Source organism: Populus euphratica, unplaced genomic scaffold (genome assembly GCF_000495115.2).
Source record: "Populus euphratica unplaced genomic scaffold, PopEup_1.0 scaffold637.1, whole genome shotgun sequence".
NCBI lineage: Eukaryota > Viridiplantae > Streptophyta > Magnoliopsida > Malpighiales > Salicaceae > Populus > Populus euphratica.
In genome coordinates, this window is record NW_011500505.1 from 70,486 (window position 1) to 82,979 (window position 12,494).

General features: G+C 30.1%; 1 pseudogene; it reads right to left on the reverse strand.

Moving 5' to 3' along the window:
- LOC105115077 (cysteine-rich receptor-like protein kinase 25) lies at nt 1-2,976 on the reverse strand (annotated as a pseudogene).
- Nucleotides 2,977-12,494: the final 9,518 nt, after the last annotated feature.

Genomic DNA, 12,494 nt, shown 5'->3' on the forward strand with positions numbered 1-12,494 from the left:
ATTTAATTTAATGAACTACAAGGACTAATTTATAATTAACTCCATGGCATAGAAAGTTCTCCTCCTTTAAATGTTCAAGTTACAGTGATCACTGGAATCTAAATCAGTCAGTTTTACAAACGTGAGCGCTTCAGTTCATATCAGAAATTGTTAACCTCTGTATGAGCTTCATCATCGGGGCAAAATATCAGAAATTGTTAAGCCATTGACAGAGCACTTGCTAGCATTAGCCTCACAGTGGCCTGTGAATGTCCATGCAAAAAATCCCGGCCGTTTTGGTTTGGGAAGAGTTGAGCTTTCATTTTTCAGCATTGATACAACAGATGACATGGTAGGCCTTCCACCAAAATCTTCTTGAACACATAATAAACCAATATGCATGTATCGCGAGAATTCATCTGAACAGCATGAATCAGCCAACAATGAATCTATCAACAATAGCTCATTTCCTTCGTTCCATAATGGCCATGCCTGATTCATCATTTGGAGGTGTAATTAATTAGTAAAACATTGAGAATGCAGTATCATAATAAGATAAGAGATTTTATGTGTATTTACGCCTGATAGACTTACATAAGCTAGGAGGCTGGAAGCACGTTTTGACCTGAATCCAGAATTTTTTTTTCCAGTTATGATCTCAAGTAGAAGAACTCCAAAACTAAAAACATCAGATTTGATGGAGTAAAGTCCTTCCATAGCATACTCTGGTGCCATGTATCCACTACTCCACAGAAGGAAAAAAAGAAATATTAAAGAATGACAACTAATATGTAAAAACAATAAACATAACTATTAACCCAGCAGCTAATTTGTGAGTCTGAACAGAGAGGTGGTCCATAGAATTTTGAGAAAAAAATAATTACGGACCACCCTTTCATTACACTTTCTGACATTATTTTCAAGGGAAATTACGGTTCAGGTACAAACAATTAAGTAATTTAACAAGTGAGATTTCACTTACTATGTTCCGACTATCCTAGCAGTATTGGCTTCGACTTCACTGCCTGCAAAACATCCTTGCCATTCCAAAGTCAGAAATTTTGGGGTTCATATCCTTGTCCAACAACACATTGCTAGCTTTCAGGTCTCGATGAATGATTCTAAGCCTAGAATCCTCATGCAGATACAGAGTTCCTTTCGCAATTCCATTTATAATACCAATTCGTGTTTGCCAATTGAGCTGTGCTCGTTTCTTAGGATCTACAGTTAAATCGAAATCCGTGGAAACGAAGTTCGAAATTAATATTCAGTAATAAAAAAAAATAGCTACTTGTATCTGAAGATCCATGGACGGAAATTTGTGATCGAAAAAATTAAAGAAAACTAACCAAAAAGGAAAACATCGAGGCTGCTGTTAGGCATGAATTCATACACCAGAAGCTTTTCCTCTCCGTCAACACAAAAACCAAGCAGTTTAACGAGATTTTTATGCTGAAGTTTCATGATTAGCCGAACTTCATTCGTAAACTCGTTTATGCCTTGTTCAGACCAAGTTGAAAGTCTCTTTACTGCTACTTCCTTTCCATCACTCAGTATGCCCTTCAAAAATATAATTAAGAGTCAATTAGTGAAACCTCTGTTTTTTTTTCTACAGTACCATGAACTGTAAACTTGAGCCTGCTGGACATCAACAAAATGCTTCTATTTTTTTACCTTGTAAACAGGGCCAAAACCACCTTTTCCAAGAAAATTTGAGTTAGAAAAGTTATTAGTAGCTTCGTATATGGATGCTAAATTCATAAATGAAGATTCCTGAACATTAAGGCCATCCCTATGAAAACTTTGGAGCTGGAAATCAGTGTGGTTTGGGCGACCAATCCCGAGACCTATATCAAATTGTCTAGTATTTTCTTTCTTCCCTGTATGACAAGATTCTTCATGTCAACTGGTGTTAAATGGAAAACCAAAAAGGAAATGTTAGTGGTTTTTTGTAGAAGCGTTCTTACATTTTTCAATTCCATTTCTCTTCACGAGAAAGAAGCCTAAGATGACTACAACTAGAAGTGCTCCTGCAACTGTAAGGATGATAATCATCCATATTCTTCTTTTTCCTTCATTCAGGGAAAAGAATTCATTGTTAGCTTGTAATGCTTCAATTCATAAACTCAAAATACGTGCAGTTTTTGGTGAGGTAATTGATAACATACAGAAACACTTGCCTTTTTCTGCAGAATTTGTTTCACCTTCATAGAAGGCGTATAACTCATACCATAAGTAGCAACTGCGGCTAAGAACCCGCACTCCACGAGAAGCATAGCAGCAATTCCAAATATTTGCTAGGGCAGCCCGAAGGCACGTGTTACAATCATCTGGGGATAAGTCTGTTGAACATTGCACCAAGGCATACAGTGTGTATGCATCGTTGAAGGGTACTTCTGTAGTAGCGTACATATTTGCCGAAGCATTATAAGCAGCCTGTTTAATGAGGTTATCCAAAGTTTCATTGACCACCGATCTGAACTGCACTGGATTTTTAACATTTTTTTTTTTATATTGTGGAAAGTTTCCTGAGACATCCAAGTGGGCTAAGAAATTTTGACTTGAGTAGCGCAATTGGCATACTTCTTCCCAAACAACTGCTTCCCTATCTCCTGGACAAAGCAGCGTGATAGTTTGTGATGCTACCTTTATGCAAGTACTGCATTCATCATGTGTTACATAGTTGAGGCACATATATTGAGCATAGATTCTGTCAAGGTCATTTCCAGTAGAGGTATTGTAAAGTTTTGAAACTGATGCATTTGAACGAAGAGAGGACATGAGGATCTCGAGATTGTTTTGGAATGGACTATTGGCTGAATAGCTAGAATTGTTTGAGCAACCTTTGTAGGGAGGATCAGCGTAAGCAAGATCAAGAAAGGTGGCAAGGGAAAAACACAGCAAAAGCAATTGAAAGGATTTTGCAAAACTTGAAAACATTTTACCCATCTGTCTTTTGTGTACATGGATACAAATTTAATGATCATGTATTTACAATTGTACTTTCTGTCATACATTTAGAAAGCATTCAATGAGAGATTTCGAGATTTCTATACGAAAAAGCAATGAAAAAAATAAAAAATAAAATATTTTTAAAATATAAAAACAAACACGTTGCAAAAGCCATCGCAATCAAAGTTTCTATGGGCTAGGGGCACTGTTCCTATGGAATTGCGTGTTAAAAAATACAGAGAAAAGGGAATTGTTATGGTCAACAATTCTACCTTGGATGATTAATCGGTGAAAACTTCGGATTGAGCTTAAAAGCATAAAAAATATATTTCTTGGCTCGAAACACAGACAAATGGAGACTTACCAGTGGGAGTAAAATAAATCCATGATCCCTTAAGCTTTGAGAATTGGTCATATTAGCCCCTTACTACATGGGTACAGTCTCCAAGAAGGTCCTGTCTTTGTAAATATTAGCTAATAATGCTTGGCCCGAAACACCAGTTGTAACCACTGTGCCACAAATTAAAGAGACAGATTCCTAAGCAAACAAAGCACATGGGTGCCTATCACTAACTTTTTAAATATCAATTTTGGGTTTCAATAGAAACTTTTGTTTTCGAAAGTCTTCCCGATCCAGGATTAGATGTCCATGCTGTATCATGCCGATGGCCGACCCAACTGCGGCCAGTCTTTGTAAGCATTTCAAAACCGGAATCCATTAAGTAGCCAAATCAGGATTGTTTTAGATTTTGTTCTGAATTTTTTATCGTTTTTTTTTTGGGAATTAAAGTTCCATGATATTTGCAAACAATTCCTTTCACATATCTTTTGTTCGGATACAAACTTAAAATGATGACCTCAATAACTGGGGAAGGTAGGTTACAGAAGGTTCCTTTTCTTTTTGTACAGTTCTTTGTATATATGTTTGGTAATGTACGTGGAAGTGCTTTGGAAAAAGTAGGCTTGGGTTGAAAAAAACAGTGGTTTTTAATGATTTTGATAATAAAATATCAAAAATATTCAAAAGTGTTTAAAAATAAACTTTAATTTAATACTTTTTAAACCCAAAAACATTTTCAAAAGCACCCAAATGCATTACAAAGCACATTCCGAGAATTTATTTAAAAAATATTGATTTGTCTACTTTTCTCTTCCATAATACGTCTTGTTTATTTCTTTCACTACTTCATATCATAGATGGAAATAAAGCTTCTACCTCGGCCTACGCCTAGGTAAATTGCAAGGCTCTATCCCGGTGGCCATCAAAAATTTAAGTTATTTTGGGTTCACATGATTACATGATTTATCTTTAAAGATGTATAAAAATTCATTAATAAAAATATTAGTATTCGTTCTCAAAAATAATTTCCAACTATTTTTTATGAAGTATATGTAGTGAATATCAGTCACACGTCCACTATAAATATTCATCGGCTAAGAAAGAATGTTCCTGATGATTATATAGAAAATGTTTCATATGTATGGTGTGTTTGGGAAAATTTTTAATTTTTTTAAAGAATTTTTTTGTATATATTTTTAAATTGATTTGATATGTTTATATTAAAAATAATTTTAAAAAATTAAAAAAATTAGTTTAATATATTTTTAAATTAAAAATACTTTAAATTAGCAATGTTACCACAATTATAATAAATTAGATAACATGGTGCTTGCATTAATGTTTCTACTTCTAAAAGACCAGTTAGAAAATATAATAATTAATCATGAAAAATATTATATGTGTGGATGGTGGCTGTCAGTGCATTTTGACTTCGCTAACTCCAAAAAGTATACTAAGGTGTCAAAGAAAAAAGATAAAAAGTGTGTGGTGTAGTCTATGTGGTTGCTACCTTAACAGACTGTAAAGATAGTCCATTTAGGCTGCCAGCCCAAATGAACTGCCATGCATTTCCCTTAATTGAACTGCCAAAGGTGGCAGTTCGTTTGGGCTTTGGCCTAAACGAATTGTCCCTTTTATTCTTTTTAGTTCCTTCTCTCTTTTGTTTCTTCTCATCATTTGTTCTCCAAGTTTTTTAAACATATATATTTAAAATACTTTAACCAATAAAATTAGAAAAAACTCTTATTATATAGATATTACCTTCTCTTTTTTCTAGGATTGCATGAGAATGTTTCCATAGCTAGTCTGCTTTATAGTTACACCTGTGGATTTTATTAATTTTTCTTTATGAAATTTCTTCATGTGAATCTTTGTTTATAGTTTTGGAGAAATGTAGTCACGGGACCTGGAAAAAGAATCCTTGATCTTTTATAGACAGATAATCATGGAGACCTATAAAATTTTAGTTAAGACATGTGGAGATATAGAGAGTTTCATAAAAACATAGAGAAGCATTATTGTTTTTTACTTGAAAAATTTTAAAAATAAAAATACAATTCTAGAGTTAATTCAAGGATTATTTGACTTTATGTAGATTATCAATGGTGAAGACTTTTTTTTCTTTTATATTTGGGTTGTTTATTTCTTCATGAATTAGTGAAAAATAATATCTAGTGATTAATTGTTCTATCTTTTTTCTCAAGACCTCCTTTTCTTCCTTATGTTTACTCCATTTTTAATAGAAGGAGGAAATTGCACAAATAATATTTTTTTAATAGTAGCTAACACCTTAGTACATGTGATGGTTAAAAACTCAAGAAATGCCAAGCAATCATGATTATGACCTTTGATATTTTTTTTTTATATTTTAGTTGGAGACTAGTAACATCAAACAAGCTTTGCTTCGCAAAAACATGGGTAACTTTGTCTAATTATGCTAATTTATTCTACTATAATATAATGTTCATTGTCTGTTTTACACCAAATAGATTAATGTTAAGAATATGTATAGGTTTTTCTATAATAAGTAGTTGTAAACTTCATTAATCAGGGTTTTTATGACAATTAGTTCAAGTAGATTTTTCACATTAAGTATTTTCATATTAAATCTCTAAATATATACTCTTGTGTTTTTATCTTTTTGGCTAGAATGCTAAAGTTGAAGCGAGACTTTAGCTTAACATAAATGTTGTAAAGGTCAAGGATAAAATAAGATTTAATATTATAATACTACACCCTAGCATTTATATGAAAAGTCATAGGAAAGATTTTACATATGGAATTTATCACAAGGTCAATTTCTAGTTGAAATCTTTAACCGGATACAATAGCCCAGCCTCCTACTAGATTTAGCTTTTTCTTAACAATTTAAACTTGTATTTACCTACAACTAAGTGTCTCTTATACCTAAAAGGTTTCTCATACTTTCACAAGTTATAAGTAAGCAGAATTACACAAGTAAAGATGTAGCAAATTAGTGCACAATATATAAGAAAAATTCTCAACCTTTATTAATATCAAAAACAAAGGAAATACATAAATTCATATTTGTGTGTTATACACAAAACTTGCATGCTACACAGCTAAAGCTTTTCAACCTATTTAGAGATAAGCATATGAAAGTTATAAAGCATTAAACTATCATCCCTTACTTTTTAAGAAATAGTGGGCACTTTATTTCTTATGTTTCCATGAACTTAGTGGGTGGTTTTGAATTAAGATCTTATGATTTTAGTGTTTTGAGGAACAATCTCATTTATGTCCTCATGTTTAGTAGCGATACCCCTATGATTTGGACACACATTTCCTCTATAAAGCTATGATTATAACCACCATAATAACTAACTACACTTTTCTATAACTGTTAGTCTATGTTACTGAATCAGCTATGTTTGTTGTTTGCCTTTAGTGTTCATCATCCAAGTCTAAACTCACATCATACTACTTGTCGTATAAGTCAATGTTGTTGATTTCATCACTGTGCTAAATTTGACATTGTCTCATGAACTGCCACTACTTATTGTGTCTTTCCAGCAGTGTTTTTATCAGTATATTCATGCTAAATCCTAACTCTGTTATAACATCACTCTTTTATGTCACAAACTCTAGTATATTTATGATATTTTATATATTTTTCATGTGATTTGTAAGGCCATCATAGTTATCCAAGTTGACATTTACAACAACACTTAATATTAAGAGATTAAAGTATATCACTTTGTGATAAAGTGAGGTGTCTCCAATTGGTGGAACTAGTGTTCATTCCTAAAAGCTAATCTCATCTCGCGTCTAGGTTTTTTTTAATTGAGGAGTATACAAGTGAGAACTAGAAGAGAATTGATAAAGATAATTATACTTGTGGCTTGGATCTATAGAAAAGTTCTCTTCATTGTGAGAAGAGCTCCTTCGAAGAGTAGAAGTATCGTGTATACTTTGCATGTCATGAAAAAGTGTTAAACATAATAAAACTATTTATTTCATTTCTTGTTGGTGGAATGAAAAAATGTGAAATTATTTTTATATGGATAAAATAGTATTGTGAAGTACTTGCGCTTGATAAGTAAGTTGTTGGAGACCTCACTTGGAGTTCCTATGATAGGAAAATTAGTTAATGTATCTTGTCTTAAGTTTCATCAATTATGAAAATAATTTTTTTTAATGAAAGGTGAAAGGTGATGAATTTGTTTTTCCGGTTCCTATATATGGTACCACTAATAAAATCATGAAAAAACTTTAAATAGACAATGGGCTTTTAATAGGCTATAAAATCAGGCCAAGATTTGGGTTTGTATGTGGGCTTGAGTATTCCAGAAAAATAAATCTCTCATGGAACAAGAAACTTTTCAATATTTAAACCGATAATTATAGAAGATAAATGAGAAAATTATAAGAATAAAAGTGAAATGTTAAATATAAAAAAATTATCAATTATATAGTTTATGACTCAATTTATGTATAGACTTTTATTACATCAATTCACTTCTTTATTGAATAAAAATTGATTGGTAAAAACATTCTTATACACTCTTGAAAATAATATTTGGTCATTTTTAGTGAAATATCTAGTGAATGTTACTAATATGTCAGCTAGAAATATTCATCGAAAAGCGGAGCTGATTGTATAAAAAGTGATTCATGATTGGACCATTGGCTAGGAAATTTGCTGCTTGCGTAAAAGTTTTTATTCAAAAAATATTGAATAAAAATATGCATGGAATATGGAGGCCACCGTATTCTAAGTTCTCGTAACTCAAAGAAGTATACTGAGACGTGTAAAAGAAAATGCTTAAAACAAAATGTAATTTAAAATAGTAACAAATTACTATATTTACATTTTCGGATGTAAAGCTGGAGGAGGTTATTGCTTCCATCTCCTTGCTTGAATCTACAAAATGCTTCCATAGGGATTTATGTGCCTCTGTACCCATCTTTAGTCGAGTCGGTGGAGGCACAGCTCCACACTTAGGTAGAGATCCAAGCTTCATATATTGTAATGTTTCAGCCTCTCTTTTTTCACGATGAAGCCCAAAATACAATACAAATGACCTCTGCAATAGAAATGGGCGATTAAAAAAAACAAATAGTTTAATGAAAAAACTCATAATTTTCAAACTAAATTTTAAATCTCGTTTAAATTTGGTCGATGGGGTTCTATAGATCCATTTTTATAGGTAATTGGCTCTATTTATCCTGCCGAAGTTGGATTTTGTTTGAGCTATTTTGTCATTTTTTATTTTTAGATTTATAATTTAGTTTTGGATTTTTTGTTTTTTTTTTGTTTTTTTATTTAGAATTTCAATTTTCCTATCTTATAAAAGTCAGTAATTTTATAAATCTATAAAAATGTAGACTATATTAAACAAATATTCAATAATAAAATATGAATTTCGGTCGTGGTTGTTAAGATCATTTTCGGCGAAATTCTCTATTTTTGTACTTGTTTTCTTTTTATCAAGTTGGACAGCATCGCTATCCTCTTGTCAACTAGGAATTGCATGCCTGAGCAGTGACCAATAATAGATCAGTACACAAACGAAAACATGCTGAGGATGGCTTAAAATGCTATTTGCTAGGTTCAAATACATGGGGTATGACATGTACTGCTATATTATAAGTTGAATACATGGGGCCTTCCCCCCTGGATCCTGTTGAGTGTGGTGCTATTGCTTCTGCATCGGCCATTTGCCCATCAAGGCTGTTATATATATATATATATGTATATATATATGAATATATATATATATATATTAAGGCTGTTATATATATATATATGTATGTATGTATGTATGTATGTTTCTTTTGGGAATATAATGGTTTTTTTTTTTATCATGATATCAAAGATCACGAATTTGAAACTAACACGAAATGGCTCATTGATATTTTTAAGAGTAATTTATTCCTGGTTATAAGTTAGTTGTTGGATTAATAATTTTTATTGACAAAATACATAATCGGTAGGTGTAAGACTTGCGAAGTGACTAATCATGAAATTCCAAGAAAAGGATGCAGACTTTTTAACAAAATAAAGATTTTGACCGGTGTTTGAAACTAACACGAAATGGCTCATTGGTATTTTTCAGAGTAATTTATTCCTGGTCGTAAGTTAGTTGTTGGATTAATAATTTTGATTGACAAAATACATAATCGGTAGGTGTAAGACTTGCGAAGTGACTAATCATGAAATTCCAAGAAAAGGATGCAGACTTTTTAACAAAATAAAGATTTTGACCGGTCCTAACGGTAGGTACATGACATGGTATTCTAGAATCGGGTTTTAAAAATGACTTGAATATAAAAACTACTATTAATTAATAGTAGTAGAATCTAGTCAATAAAATTTGTTTGAAAGTAATTTTTTATTACATCCAAAAATATTATTATGTTAAAAGTTCTTGCACAATAGTAATTGAAATGTAATGATAATTACTTTTCAAAATATTTTTTGGTTGTAAATATATAAAAATAATATATATTTTTTATTTTTTAAAAAATTATTTTTAATATTAGTACATCATCTAATATTACATCCAAAAATATTATTATGTTAAAAGTTCTTGCACAATAGTAATTGAAATGTAATGATAATTACTTTTCAAAATATTTTTTGGTTGTAAATATATAAAAATAATATATATTTTTTATTTTTTAAAAAATTATTTTTAATATTAGTACATCATCTAAAAATAACAAAAAAAATTATTTTCAAGCAAAAAAAAAAAAAGGATATGGAACCTACAAACAACCCCTACATCCCAAATAAAAACTATTTTAGAAAAAAAGTAATTGTTTTTAAAATTTTTTTAAATGTTTACCTTATCCTTAATTTAAATAATATTTTAAATTATTTTTTTAATTTTTATTTTATCCTTTAATAGTAATTGTTTTTATTGAGTTAGCATACTTTTATGACATAGATCATAGACTTGGTGAGTTAACCCGGTTAACTCGAGTTTTTTTCTTAATATTTTTAATTTCATTATTAATATGAGTTTGATTGAGAATTAAATTTTATAATTTGTTTTGTTATTTTTTATTATGTTATTTTGGTCTAATGACCTAGAAATAATATTTAACGAGTTAATCTAATTTGACTTAAGTTATTTTTTTGTATCAATTTTTAATTGATTTTTTTTTCAACTTCATCATTTAACACTAAGTCGGTTGGGAATTGAGTTTTATAATTTGTTTTGATTTGATTTTCTATAATAATACTTAACAAGTTAATTTGATTTGACTCAAGTAATTTTTTATATAAATTTTTAATTGATTTTTTTTCAATTTCATATTCAACACTAAGTCAATTGTGAATTGAGTTTTATAATTTGTTTTGATTTGTTTTCTATGAAGATATCTTGGTTTCACAACCAAGATCATGGGTTTTGGCATTTGAACCGAGGTTAGATTGAATTGTTTTTCTATTTTTTTCTAAGAAATTATCTCAGTTTTATGACTCATGTCAAATGTTCTTCAATATTAAATTTTTTTACTAGGTTATCTCCATCTTATGATTTGGTTATGTGCTTGATGAGTTAACCAAATTGACTTAGTTTTTTTAATTGATTTTTTTTTTAATTTCATCATTGAATATTGTGTTGAATTGAGAATTAAACTTCATAATTTGTTTTGATTTACTTTTTTATTAGGTTATCTCAACCTCATGACCTGAAAATAGTGCTTAATAAGTTAACCCGACTTGACTTGGTTTTTTTAGTTATTTTCTTAATTAAAATTCTTATAAATTTTATTGTTCAACATTAAGTCTGATAGGAGTAATTGAAAATTGAGTTTCATAATTTGTTTTGATTTTCTCTTTATGTGGTTATCTTGGTGTCATAATCAAAGTTGTGGAATTGACAGGTTAATATGTATTAAATTAAGTTATTTTTTTATGAATTTATCTCGGTATGATGACTCGGGTCATGAGTTTGATGAATTGACTTTGGTTATTCTTATGTTTTTTAATTGATTTTTTAATTTTATCCTTCGATATTAAGCTGATTGGGGATTAAAAATCATAATTTGTTTCAATTTTCTCTGCATAAAGTCATCTTATTCTCATGAATGAGATCGTAAATTTAACAAGTTAATTTAGGTTATTTTTTTAGATTCTTTTTTACTTCTTTTTTTTTCAATTTTATTATTTAAGATTAAGTTAATTGAGAATTATATTTTATAATTTATTTTGATTTTTTTTTCTATGAGGTTATTATAGTCTAATAATCTGAGTTGTAGATTTGACATTATAATTGGAATTGATTAAGTTAATAAGTTATTTTACTATTTTAACAGTAAAAAAAATATCATCTTAAATTATTTCTAAACAAACTATGTTTTACCGTTTATATAAATTCCTTTTATATTTTCGCAATCAAATGAATTATGTCAGGTTAACTCTGATATGATTTATTTTTTAAAACAAAAATATGATAATAATATCTTAATATTATTTTTATTTTTAAGAAAAATTTGACAACAACCGTACCATAGCCCGGGTACATTATCAAGTTCAAGCTAAGCCAGTGGGAGACTTCCATTGTGCAACGCTCAGATGACATTAGTTTGTAGTGCAATAGAAGGTCTAAGGCTGTTCAATTAACGATAATATTAACAATCCAAAAACTAGATTTAGAGGCCCATAGGTTGGGGGTGATCATGAAGTCGTCAGGGGTAGCATTGTCATGATAAACACGCTATCACAAAGTATAATATTATTTTAAGAGTGTTTAATGATTGATTTTAGGGGCTTGATTAATTGGATTCTCGGCAGAGGATCTCTTTTGGACCCCAATTCTGCACCAATAAAGTATTGTTTTTGGTTTAAATTTTATATTTAAAGAATGCTCATTGTCGCTGGTTTCGAACTCCAAAAACGGCATGTTAATTCAATATTTGTAGAGGGAGTTATAGTTAAAACATTGAAGAGTGTGCAGGCTGCCTTGCAGCAGAGTGAATGGACAATTTTGGGGTTGATTCTATTATAAAGCATGAACTAGTATATGAATTATATATGGACGAAAAACTAGATGATGAGAAGCTAGATTCTAAAACAAAAACTGGCATAAGATTTCAAGTTTTCTAGTGAAGGTTTTGACTAGAGATGGTTTTATTAGCATGAACTAGTAAATGAATGTGCGCAATTCGTTGATTGTTATGATTAAATATAGAATAATACCTTATGAGCTATTATATCTTAATGAATCTATATATGTTAGATTTATGCTTT